At 44.8% G+C, this 11,785-nt stretch overlaps 1 long non-coding RNA gene across 1 annotated transcript in view; it reads right to left on the bottom strand.

Annotated features, from left to right (window-relative positions):
* Window positions 1-9,977, bottom strand: part of LOC136558361 (uncharacterized) — a 34,769-nt gene extending 24,792 nt beyond the window's left edge. Inside the window, exon 1 of the long non-coding RNA XR_010783863.1 lies at window positions 9,870-9,977. This is a non-coding gene — a long non-coding RNA (uncharacterized lncRNA). The remainder of the gene's footprint in view (window positions 1-9,869) is intronic.
* Between the last annotated feature and the right edge of the window lie 1,808 nt (window positions 9,978-11,785).

An 11,785-nucleotide genomic window follows, 5' to 3' on the forward strand; every position in this document is an offset into this window, starting at 1 on the left:
TTGTATGTGTAGTATTAAAACAAAACAATAAAATCAGATTTAATATTCCATAGTGAATTCTGATCACTGGATGTTTGTTTTCCTCTCCAGGCTGGAGAAAAAGCTAAAGTATCAAAGTTCTTTTCAGAATTTAAGTTCAAAGATTATTTAAATTATGAAAGATCTTATTTTAACATCATTAGAAACAGCTTGCTTCAAGGCTGCTTGGCACAACTGCATCAGCTTATGGTCCTTGGTGCCTACTACAAATGGATGTTTGAGAGTTCATTGCTCTTATCCTTTCTGTGAGTTGGGCTCCATACCAAGCATATATCTCCTATGATGCCTCTGTAGGAGCAAAACCCAGTCAAAGCAGAAAGATCAGTAAAGGAGCCAAGTCTGTGCTGTGGGCAGTGATTTTAGGACACAGACAGACCCAATCTAATAATGTTCAAAACAAGAAGCTTCAGTTCAGTTCAACAAACTAAATATTTTTACTTGGATTAAAAAATACCACTTTAGGGATTTTCTTTTTCCCCTCATGGATTTTTTTTTTTAAGAAACTGTGTGTCCAACCAAAACCAAAATGCACAAGATTTTACCATTTGTTATACACAGGAATATTGCATTTAATCTAAGGATCACTTAAAAACCCACCACTGTACAAAATTATAATCTCAATTCTTTGTCCTTTAAGCTGATACTTTCCAGTAAATCACACAAAAGTCTCAACAGGCAGGAAAGACAATGACTCTTGATTGGGAAGAGAAGGAAGCCAGTCAGTAACTCAGATCCCAATTAGCCCCAGCTTTAAGCCAAGCAAACTCCCCAGTTTAATGGTTCACAGAGGAATAAATCTATACAGTAAAAGCTACCAACCAAATAAATTCCATTGCCTTCCCCCAGAGTCCTCTACTCCCATAGGTCCTTCAGACAAAAGTCTATTTTCCTCCTTAGTTGTTAAAAATATTTTTAGTGCTCTTCAAATACGGAAGGCAGAAAAGGAAATAAAAAAACCAATAGAATTTGACACAAAAGCACCCTTCTCATTAGGACTTTTTAAATAGCATTAGAGCTCATTGAATTTCATACACTATTAACATTCTTACTCAATCCAAGGCAAACCAGTCAAATCCAAATCTATCAGATTTTACAAGCAAAGGAATATTGCCAAGTTCTAATATTTCTCCTGTGTTCAATGTCAGAATGGGGTATGGAGTCTCTTCCAAACTCCAGATTTCCTCTTTTAAAAATCCTTTTTAAATCTACTACTCCATGGTGTTTAAAAAAACCCAAAAACTACAACAACAAAAAAACCAACCAACCAAAAAACAAAGAAAACAAAAAAAAAAACCACAGCAGCACAAAACCAGAGTTAAAAGGGAAGTTAAATCTTGAAAGCAACATCTATGGAGGATTCTCAGATAAACAATGTTTTGGGAGTGAAGCTGGCTTTAGCACAGCAATCAGCCAGGATTTGAGATTAAAAAGTAGCTAAGACCCTACCAGACAAAGCCTTTGCACAGATAAAGCTGACTGTGACAATAATAAAGCCCCCAAAGACACAGAGGCATGTCTGAATCCTTGGCCAGTCAACACCAAGCTGCCTCTCTTCAACTGGGAAAAAGCAGCCAGGGAGCCTGGTGCCACTGAAATCAGTGAGAGCAGGCTTGGAGCCCAACAGGAGATGCTGCTGGGCTGGCTCCTTGCTGCACAGGCTCTGAAGGCTCACACAGGTAACTGCAGGGATCTGCAGTCTCAGCCACCTCCACACAGCCTTGCTGGAAGTGCAGCCACTTGCAAAACCTTGGCGAGGTGCTGTGGCTGCAGGAACAGCTGCCTGGGGTGAGAGTGTGTGTGTGTGTGTGTTTGATACATTTCCATTGAATGGCTGGCAAATAGAAGTGATAAGGAAGAATAAAGTCTGTAGTTAGAGCTCATTTTGTATGGTATGGGATGTCTTGGGGGTTTTATGGGTTTAATATATTCGCTGCTCCTGCTGGATCTCAGCACAGACCTCCAGATGAGAATGTCTACTTGAGATGCAGGTTGCACTACAACTCATTTATAATGAATATAACAACTTGTGAAGTGGATTTAGAAGTCATTGAGTTATAGATTATTTGGGTAAACGGGGCACAAGCACTGCAGCAAGAAACCCATTTAAATATTAAGGCAAGCTATAAACTGAGAAAAGAACCGATGACAGGGTAATATCATGTCAGAACATGCCCTCCAGAGAGGGACCTCTACTGTGTATTGATCTGAAAGAGCTCCAGAAATCATTCTGCAAGCCCATAAAGCTCAGCAGTAAATGCAGAAAGGTGAGCTGCAAAGGCCAGCAGAGAGATGGGATGCACAAGCTGGACCAAACCCTGCCAGCCTCATCTCATGAGGAGTTTCTCTCCCCTGGTCTGTAGCACACTCACCAACCCAGTGTTAATCAGTGAGTAGGAGTAGGAAGAGTCACTCCCTTGAACTGAAAAGCCATTTCTGGGAGGATTTTCACCATCTGTGCATCAATTCTGTTACTGTTCACAGGCACCTTATTAAAATTATTGATAACAACTTGTCGTCCAAACGTTCCCGTATCAGAAGCAACAAACAGGGTTTTCAGACTTGCCTGTCACTCTGCTTAGTTCAGAATAGTTTCAGTGCAGTTTCAGAGACCCCCTTGAACCCAGCATTGTTCCTCCCTGCTGCATCACACACACAGCACATCCAGGTGAGGTTGTGTGATTCAGCAGGAAGGGCTCAGCAAGAGAGGTGAGCACAGTCAATTCAAGGACACGCAGCTCCTGAAAAACAAGAGGTTCCTGTTTGGCATGCAGTTTGCAGCACAAGAGCACTGTTACACTTGTTTGTCGTCTTCCCTGCCTCCTGCCCTTGTTTAGAGAATGCTCTCCCGTTTTTTGCCTCATCAGGGGAAGCACTGCACCTGGCTGATGGGCCAGGGGCACCCGGCATCACCCACACAAGGCTGGAGTGTTGCTTTTAGTGAACACCCAAGCGGGCTCCTTGGATGGTGGAGCACTCTACACAACATTAAAAACGCCGAGGAGCAAAATTCAGAGAGAAGTGCAGGAAACTGTGAAGGTGTGAGCTGTTGTGCAGCGAGCACAAAGAGAAACGTGGTCCGGGTGAGATGGGGACTGGGGAGAAGGAATGAACCCAGCCTCACTGTTACACCCAGTCTCATCCAATTTATAGCAGGACATTTTAACCGGTAATAACAATCTAATAGGAGGGCATAGCTGGCACTTCTGAAACCCTCTGATCTGAAGGTCACTCATTTTATCATCGAGACAATCTTTTAAAAGCCCCGTTGGCGTGAAGCATTAACGGGAGGTGATCAAGGCTTTTAATCTAAAGCCTTTTATCCACAGCAGGCTTCGGTGGCGCATCCTGCACCTGGAGGCTGGAACACACCACCGAGCACACACAGCGTGGTGATGGCCCCCAAATTGGACTGCCCAGACATGCAGGAAGGGGTTCCACACCACATTTCCCCTTGTAACCCAGGAAGGGTCACAGCACATTTCCCCTTGCCATCCGCCCTGGCGAATTCCTGCACAGAATTCCATGGGAGCGCCGGGTCAGGCTGCGCTGGGGGCACCCCGCCAAAGGGGGTGGCTTATATCGGGGCCAGACCTCTCCTACAGCAATTAGTGGCAAAGCCTAATAACAGGATTAATTAGGATATTGCCAGAAGAGACTAATTGTCTACTGCAAAACTGGCTCTTTAACCCGTTTCTTGGCTGAAAAGCTTCCCAGAGACCTGGGTGAGAGCTCTGCAAGCCAAATGCAGGCACAGACCTGAAATGAAGCTGAGAAGGGAAAAGCATGGTGAAGGGCTGTGAAGAGAGAGAGGGGCAATGTCCGACTGAACCTTCTGAATAAAGGCATTCCAACATCAATGGGTGACAGAGTTTCTTCTCTGATAATATTTCATGAGTTCCAGAACTCACAGTTTCCTAATGGATATCAGTGAGCAATTTATTTCTAATCATCACTGAAGAACAACAAAACAGGACCCCTGTTTTTCCCTCAGCTGTTACACTAATTTCTTTCAGGCCAAAATTAGAATCATGTTAATTACAGCTAATCTAATGGCTTGTATTCTGTGTTTTACTTTTACAGCCACCTTAACAGGAGACACATCACTGCCTTATTAAAAACAAAACCAAAACAAAACAAAACCAAAACAAAACAAACAAATTTAAAAAAAGGAAAAAAAACCCCACATTTCTGCAGTACTTTTTGCATGTAAAGATGCAGAGATGTATATACACACACCAAATTCATGTCACTCTTACACTTTATAAAAATCTAGGGATTGGAAATCATGTTACAGTTTAGAAATATGAACTATTGGATATTCCTTTTTCCCAAGACAATAAGAATGAGATATTCAGTTAGAGTTACATCCTGAAAATCTGGTGCTTAGTATTTTGCTGTTGCCCTGGGGTTGTGAATTAGAGATGTCCTAAGACAGTAATACAATTCCATGGTACATCCGTCTCAGTCCTGCCTGGGATTGCATGGGAAAAATGCACTCCAGTTCCACACAGATCTGTGAAGGTTTTCAGAAACATTCCTCATCCTAAACTGTGGCAAGAGGCCAGCACTTCAAACATTTTTGGTTACAGTGAAATCCCCCAGGACCACAATTTGGAAACATCAAAGCTCAACATGCTCCCCAGCATTCTCCAGCTGCTAGTCTGGCACCCAACAGTAAAACCGTAGCTGCTGTGGATTAAAACTGGCATGGTTCCTCTCTCACCTATTCCTTGAAAACAGTTCAAAATCCATTGTTGTTGCTTCTTCAAAGGCCTGTACCTCTGAAAAGCACATTGCAATCCACAAGTGTGAATCAATGTCTTTGAATTTTGGTGACTCTGCCTTGTAGGGTGCTTAATCCCACCTGGGATTCCCAGCTCAGCAGCAGATAAGCAGCCAGACAGGTGATCTGTCAAGAAGCTATCAGGAGTTCCTTAGATGAGCCTAGCCTTGAGAAAGACCTTCAAGAAAAGTCCAGGCCCTTGAGGAAATGTGATTAGTCACCAACAGCTCATCCTATCCTCGCCCACACCAAGTGACTGCAGTAAATCCACCAGTGGGAATTGCACACTATCCAGTTTCCTGGTATTGTGCCACTGCAAGAGCTCAGATCACACTAATTGCTGCTTAATGTTCAGGACAAGGCAGAAAAGGGAAGAGGAAAAGGAGAAAACAAGGAGAGAGTCGTGGAAACTGGTAAGAGCTCAATGTGAGAGGGAAACATCTGGAATAGTCATGAGAACATTCTTCCAAATGGCTGTGAGTTGTCATTCCCTCCTAAGGGACCCATGAAAAAGGAACTGTGTGCAAGGGCAGCACTCACCCTGGCTTCCACCATGCAGAATCAGCTTTTAGAAAAAATTCTCTTTCAGACTTTGGAAAGAGAACTTGCCACTCTCTCTGCCCGAGCCTGACACTAGGACCTGATTCCCTGGCTCACAGGGAAGCTGCTGAATAAATAGGAAATTCTCGCTCCATCACCTGAGCAGTGAGGCTTCCCAGCAGGCTGAGCAATTGCTCTTAATCCTGACATACCAAGCCAATTGCTAACCATCTCTCTTGACATGAAAAGTTTTGTTAACACTGCACATTTGGGATGCTGGATAATCACATATTCTCTCTCCCTTTTATTCCTTCTTTCACTTATCCATGTCAATATTTCATTGAGTTAGTTACTCTATTCTCCTTCACCTTTTCCCCCCTGCCACCAGTATGATTTTACTAAAATTACTTACTTGTTTATTCCAGTAAAAATTTCCCCCACTCTGAAGCCAAACAAGAAGAAGAAAAGTTGAATTTAGAAAGATTTGAAATTCCTGAAATAGATGACAGCTGAGAAAAGACTGGTATGTTAAATCACTCAACTTCACAAACACCCTACTCTCATTTAGGCTTGACAGATGTAAATGCCAGCCAGGTACTACCTGCTAGTAATGTTACCTTTACTTAAATTAAGCAAAGACATAATAGAAAATCCTTTTCATGTATGTTAGCCATCTGCAGAAGAGTGGCTCTCTAGCTGCTTTTTTCCCCCCAGTTTTTCATTTATGTCATGTACAGTGGTGGGAGGACAGGCTTAACACTTTCTTCAGGTTAAATAACTAAGAAATCATCAAATGCTCCTAAATCATGTCAAAGTTCTGCCAGTGTCCTGTCCTGAATAACTTTTTTTTTTTTTTATGCAACCATGAATCAAAAATACTGACTAGGTCTGCAGTAACTGCAGTGATGAGATAGCAAGAGAAGGGCAATCTATAAGAAAGCCAGTCTTCACAAATGTACACAGTACAAAAATGCCTACCAGACAAAATAAGAAAATGAAGGATTTGATCCATTTAGAAACCAGGCAAAAAAAAAACCCCCACATTCAATGCCAGATTGAAATTCAGATTGAACAGGAGGTTTCAAACCAATTGCCAGGTCCACCAAGAAGCAACACCTTCTGCTGTGCACAGCAGACTCCTGGTGATATTGGCAGGTGCAGAGAGATCTGCTCGGGGCACGGCACCGAGGTCGTGGCGCCAGCTCCCTGAAGGTCACTCTGAACACAATATACTCCAGAGACCTGGCTTATCTCAGCTAAAATTGCAAGGGGTGGAAGGATGGGATGCTGATAGGCTTCAAATAAAAAGATCCCCATGTTTGAGGTTTTTCACTAAAATAAGATTTTCTATCAGGAGAATTGCCAGTTGCAGTCTGAGACCCAGTGGCCCTTACTCACAAGGTGATTCATTCAAACAAGAGGCTCAGAGACCATATTTTCTTGTTCAGTGTGTGAATGCCAAGCAAATACTCAGTCAAAACTGGTTGGTTTAGAGGTGGGAAATTGGATGATTGTAATGCTCACCCCTTTGTGGATGATGCCTTGCACTGGGAGGAGGGAATGGAAGCTTCTGAATAATGCTTTACACTGGGAGGAGGGAACAGAGCTTCTTCTCATTTTTATACTGTCCAGGCAAAGGAACAATCAAAAATGCAGGGACAAGAGATTCAACAGTGAAAAATCAGGTAGCACCTTCCATCTGACAGTCCCCACGCCAAAGGAGGAAATCTTGGACATCCACCCTGGGGGCCCCAGGATTTATCAGGATCTGAGCCCTCTGTGCCAGGCACTGTGCAGATTACAATAGCATACATAAAACCAGCCCATACCCCAAAACACTTGCAGAATGTTTTTAAGATGCTGTCATTGAGTAGCAAGAAGGGGAAAGGCAAACAGGGGTCAGTACCTTGGGTTTGCTATCTGGAGTGAGACAGCCCCACCCAGTCACCCTCACACCAAAACCTTTGTCTCCCACCTCTCCCCTTTCTTTAGCCTCATATGCCAGGTGACACCAGTTATCCTGTTTGAGGCTGACAGAGACCCTTTCCCCATCATATCAGATCACTCAAAGTGCTTGGGAGAGAGAAAACACATCCCCAGGTCTGCACCTGATTTCTGATTCTCCCTGTACAACCCCCTCTGGAGAAAAAACCTTGGGATTTGGCATAGGTAAATGCTTCCTAAAAAAAAGCCAAGGACCTCAGGATATGTCATAGGGATGACAGAAACCTGTGGCACAAACAAGTGGGCAGATCCAGTTCCCTGTCTTTAGCTCTATCTGCAGTGGTGCAGTTTTAACAGAATTGTTCAAGCTCCTTCTCAAGGTGTACACTGACAACAAGAGATGAGTTCAATGCTTGTTAATTTTATCACTCACTGGTGGAATGTCCCAATGTCCCAGACATCTTCCAAAAAACTTCAGGAAGAAAACCAAACACTTGCTTTCTCCACTTTCTCCTTAATTCAAATCAGTCACATTTTTTCTTGAGGTGGCTCAGCTCTGCTTCTCTGTGGGTAAGAGAAACTCTTGTAAAGGGACAGAAAGAGGCTTGATGTGTCCTGAGAACTGCAGGTAGTTACTATGCAGCCAAAAATCCTGGGGGCAGCCATAGGAGAACAGCAGGTTTATGCCTACAGCAAGCTGTGGCAGCTCCATCACAGGAGCCTCAGACATGCCAAGACTGAGCCAATATAAAAATCAGCTCAATAGAAATGTGTCTCAGAGCAGCAGCTCCAGTGCTCCACAGGGGCAAGCAGGGCAGCCACCAAATCCAAAATCCCCTGCAGGACCTATCCAAATGTCCTGCTGGGACAGGACCTGAGGATGTGTAATCTCTGGTGAGTTGCTGAGAGTCCTCTGCTTGTGTGGCCCCTAGTGAGACCCCCTGATCCTCATCCCTGCCCAGGGGGTTCTTGTATACTGGTAAGGTCAAGACTTGGGCAAGCAGGAGCAGGGGCACTCAGTATCCAGCACAGTTATGGCTGTAGCAAGTAAGAGCAAATGTTAGTGTGCTAGACACTGTACATAAACATCTCCAATAAAAAAAAATCTGAATATATAGGTTGTAAAACTGTATGTAGGACATTATATACGTAGAATACCAAATTCTGCACTAGAGTTCCCCTTAGATTGCTGAAATGTGTCAGCTCCACTGTGTTTCAGACACACTCAGATGTGAGCTCAGGCTGGGATGTTTCCCTCCTACTCGGCAGTGTAGCCTATCCTCAGGGAAGAGTTCAGAGAGAGGTATTCCTCACTGCAGGGAAAACAGCAGTGCATTTCAAACCCACCTCTAAATAACCCTGACAGGCTCTCAGAAAAAAAGGATTTGGTTTTCTTTGGCAGCAACGTCTGCTGCACACCCAGATGCTTTCTGTGCCCACCCCAGCAGGCTCAGCCCAGCCCAAAATCTGTCAGAGTCTCTGACAGAAGCAAACACCAAAGAACAGCCCTTCACTTCTCCTGGAGATGCACAGAAAAATCCCTTCCTCTGCAATGCAAATTCCAGTTCTCTCCACACCTTTCACACGCCCTCCTCTCCGCTACCGTCCCTGAGCTCAGCTGCCACCAAATCTGACTGATGAAAGGTGGCAGCTCTATTATATTAATTCCTTCCAGGAGACAGAAAAAAAATCCTCACATGCTTTTCATATCAAGCACATAGCACATTTCAGAGTTTCTCTGCCTGCTCTGGCTTTTCTTCTGCACGAAACGTGGCCATCAAGGGGAGTGCTCCGCAGACTGGGAGATGCTCTTGTCAAACAAATGGCAGATTTTCACTTACTGCTATTTTCATATTAGATTAAGATTAAGTATGCTTTTTGGCTGATCCAGTATGATAGCTGCCTGCAGCTGCTCCAGTCTAATGGACCCAAGCCCTGTCTGGGTGGCCTGAAAGGTGTGCTTGTAGAAGGCAGCCTAAGTGGTCCAGTACATGAACTCACACCAAAGGCAAAGTCTTAACAGAAAATTAACAAAAGACATACCCCCACATTTTCCCAAAGTAGGAATTTTTTACATACAAATTCTCATGCTGCATAAACTCAAATTAAAACACCTCCTGTAATTGCATCTTTATTTTAATGACAGCCTGCTTTCATCCTCATAATCTGCTGCCCATCGTACCACTATGGATGGTTTTTACAGCTTAAGCACCATCTTGACATCAGGTAATTGCACCAATCTGTGAAAAGTTTCCCCACACAACAGTAATTCCCAATAAACAGTCATTTGATCATCTGTATCTGTATCATTTTCTTTAGTTCCCTTTTACAAAACCTGTGCTATCTTTTGTCCCAATACTGTGCCCTGAGTGTTGGCAAAACCCCTTCACCACAAGATTAATCACAAGGAAAGGATCTGGACCAAAGAACCCATCTTGCCTGATAAAAAGGTAATTTATGGACAATATTCACAATTTATTCAAGCTAAAACACACTCTAGTGTCTTTAGGATTTAGTGTTTCCCCACACTACATTTGCTTTCTAAGCAAGGCAGCTCACTCACCCCCTCACCCTGGACTGGGTCTTTCTTGGAGGGCATCCTCAAGCTCAGAGCCATCTTTCCAAAACCTTCCCCACATTTCTGACCAAGCCTTCTGTCTCCAGAACAAGCTCAGCCACAGCAGAAGCAAAGCAAATGTCCCCAGGACACCCAACCCACGTCAGAAAACTGGCCCAGGCAGCCAGCTTTGTAATGAGCACAAATCAGCCAGAAAAGCTGAGAACACTTGACCGTTGTCTTCTCCACCCTGTATAAAGGAAGGAGCAGAGCTCCCAGACTCCGGTCACAGCCGGGGGACTTGGAGGCACAGCAGGTCCCAGACGAGCCCCAGAGAACACAAGGCAGCAGGATATGGAAACTTCCCTTGGCATCCAGACATGCCTTTTACAAAGGCAGGGGAACTAAGTGCATTTTGCCACTCCTCAGTTTTGGGCCAGTTCCCAAAGGCTCTTTGTGCCCTGCCGGGCGGAGGAAGCCGACCACCCCCAGGAACAAAGGCTGGGGGACAGCCCCGGCTTCAGGCTGGTGCCGCTCTCCTTGGCAGCAGACTGTCCCCTGAAAATCCCCACCAAGCCTTTTCCTTTAAGACTTTGTCCAAAATCCTCTGCACACCATTCAATGGCCTTGGAGCCAGACCCTCCTTTGCATTACTCTACTGGCCACAGCAGTAGGGAATGGCTCTACAGCAATTCCTGGGAAACTGAGAGGAAAAGCAATGGGTGGCCAGACATGCATCACCTCCTTCACAGTTTTCTGGTGCAGGGTCCAGCCCTGCTGCTGGATGTAGGAGTCAGACTCTGACAGAAAAGGATTATTTTGAAATCTAACAATGAAAGACTGTTCTTCTCCTTGCAAAGCGAAAAAGAGAGGGAGAGAGGGAAAATCCCTTCTGCAGTAGTTTCTCAGGCAGAGAGAGAATATGAACAGGTTTTGCAGGAGCAAAAGGGGAATTGGGGTCACCCCGTTACTCTTGTACAATACTTTGCCATGGAGAACAGCTGCACATTTAAAGAGTGATTAAAGTGGATGCACATATAGACATGCCCATTTATTCAGCACTGCTCCTTGGGGCACTGCAGCCTCAAAGCCCACACAGGGGTGTCTCTCCCTCCCAGCATGGTTCCCACACCCAGATGGGCTGGTTTGGGTCCCCAAGCACACAGGAAAGCGGGTCTCACCAAAATGAGCACTCTCCCTCTCTCTCCCTCTCTGTCAGACTGTATCTCCAGTTTCCACTCCCCAGCACAGCAACACCTCCCAGCCCACCCAAGTAGCCCTTTGACTGTGTCAATGAGATCAAAAACCTAGAAAAGGACAAGGGGAACACATTAGGTTGTTTTTACAGCAAGGAAAGACCCAAGTAACTTCACATTGCCAAGATGGCCAGTCAGAGAACAGCCTTCACCCATTAGCCAGCTCTGCTGGCCTCAGAGGAGAGAAAAAATCCCAAAGCTTTTGGATGACAAACTGGAACATAACTGGAACATCTGCATCTAAGCCAAGCACAGGAGGCAGTGTGGGTGAGCAGAGGACAGGGAAGCACTTGGGGACAAATGTTTCTGCCATGGCTCCAGCACTGCTGTACCAGGCAGGCACTCCTGTTCCCAGGCTGCTCCATCCCAGGCTGCTCTAGCAGGGATGTGTTCTGCTGGAAGCTGGGAGTGACCTCAGCTGGAGTGGGTGCTCACATGAATTTACTGGTTCAGGAAACTCATTCACCAATTTGCTGAGGAAGAAGCTGCCACACTCTCAGGTCATCCAAACTCCTTTGTCAGGCCACTGCAGCATCACATGTCCTACCAAACCCAAATCTAAACAACACGGAAAAAAAATTATTGACAGCCACAAAAGTAAGAGGATGGTAAAGTAATTCACTTTGGCCAGTACACTTTGAGTTTGGGAGGTTATTTCCTTGTTCC

Source organism: Molothrus aeneus, chromosome 6 (assembly GCF_037042795.1).
Source record: "Molothrus aeneus isolate 106 chromosome 6, BPBGC_Maene_1.0, whole genome shotgun sequence".
Taxonomy (NCBI): domain Eukaryota; kingdom Metazoa; phylum Chordata; class Aves; order Passeriformes; family Icteridae; genus Molothrus; species Molothrus aeneus.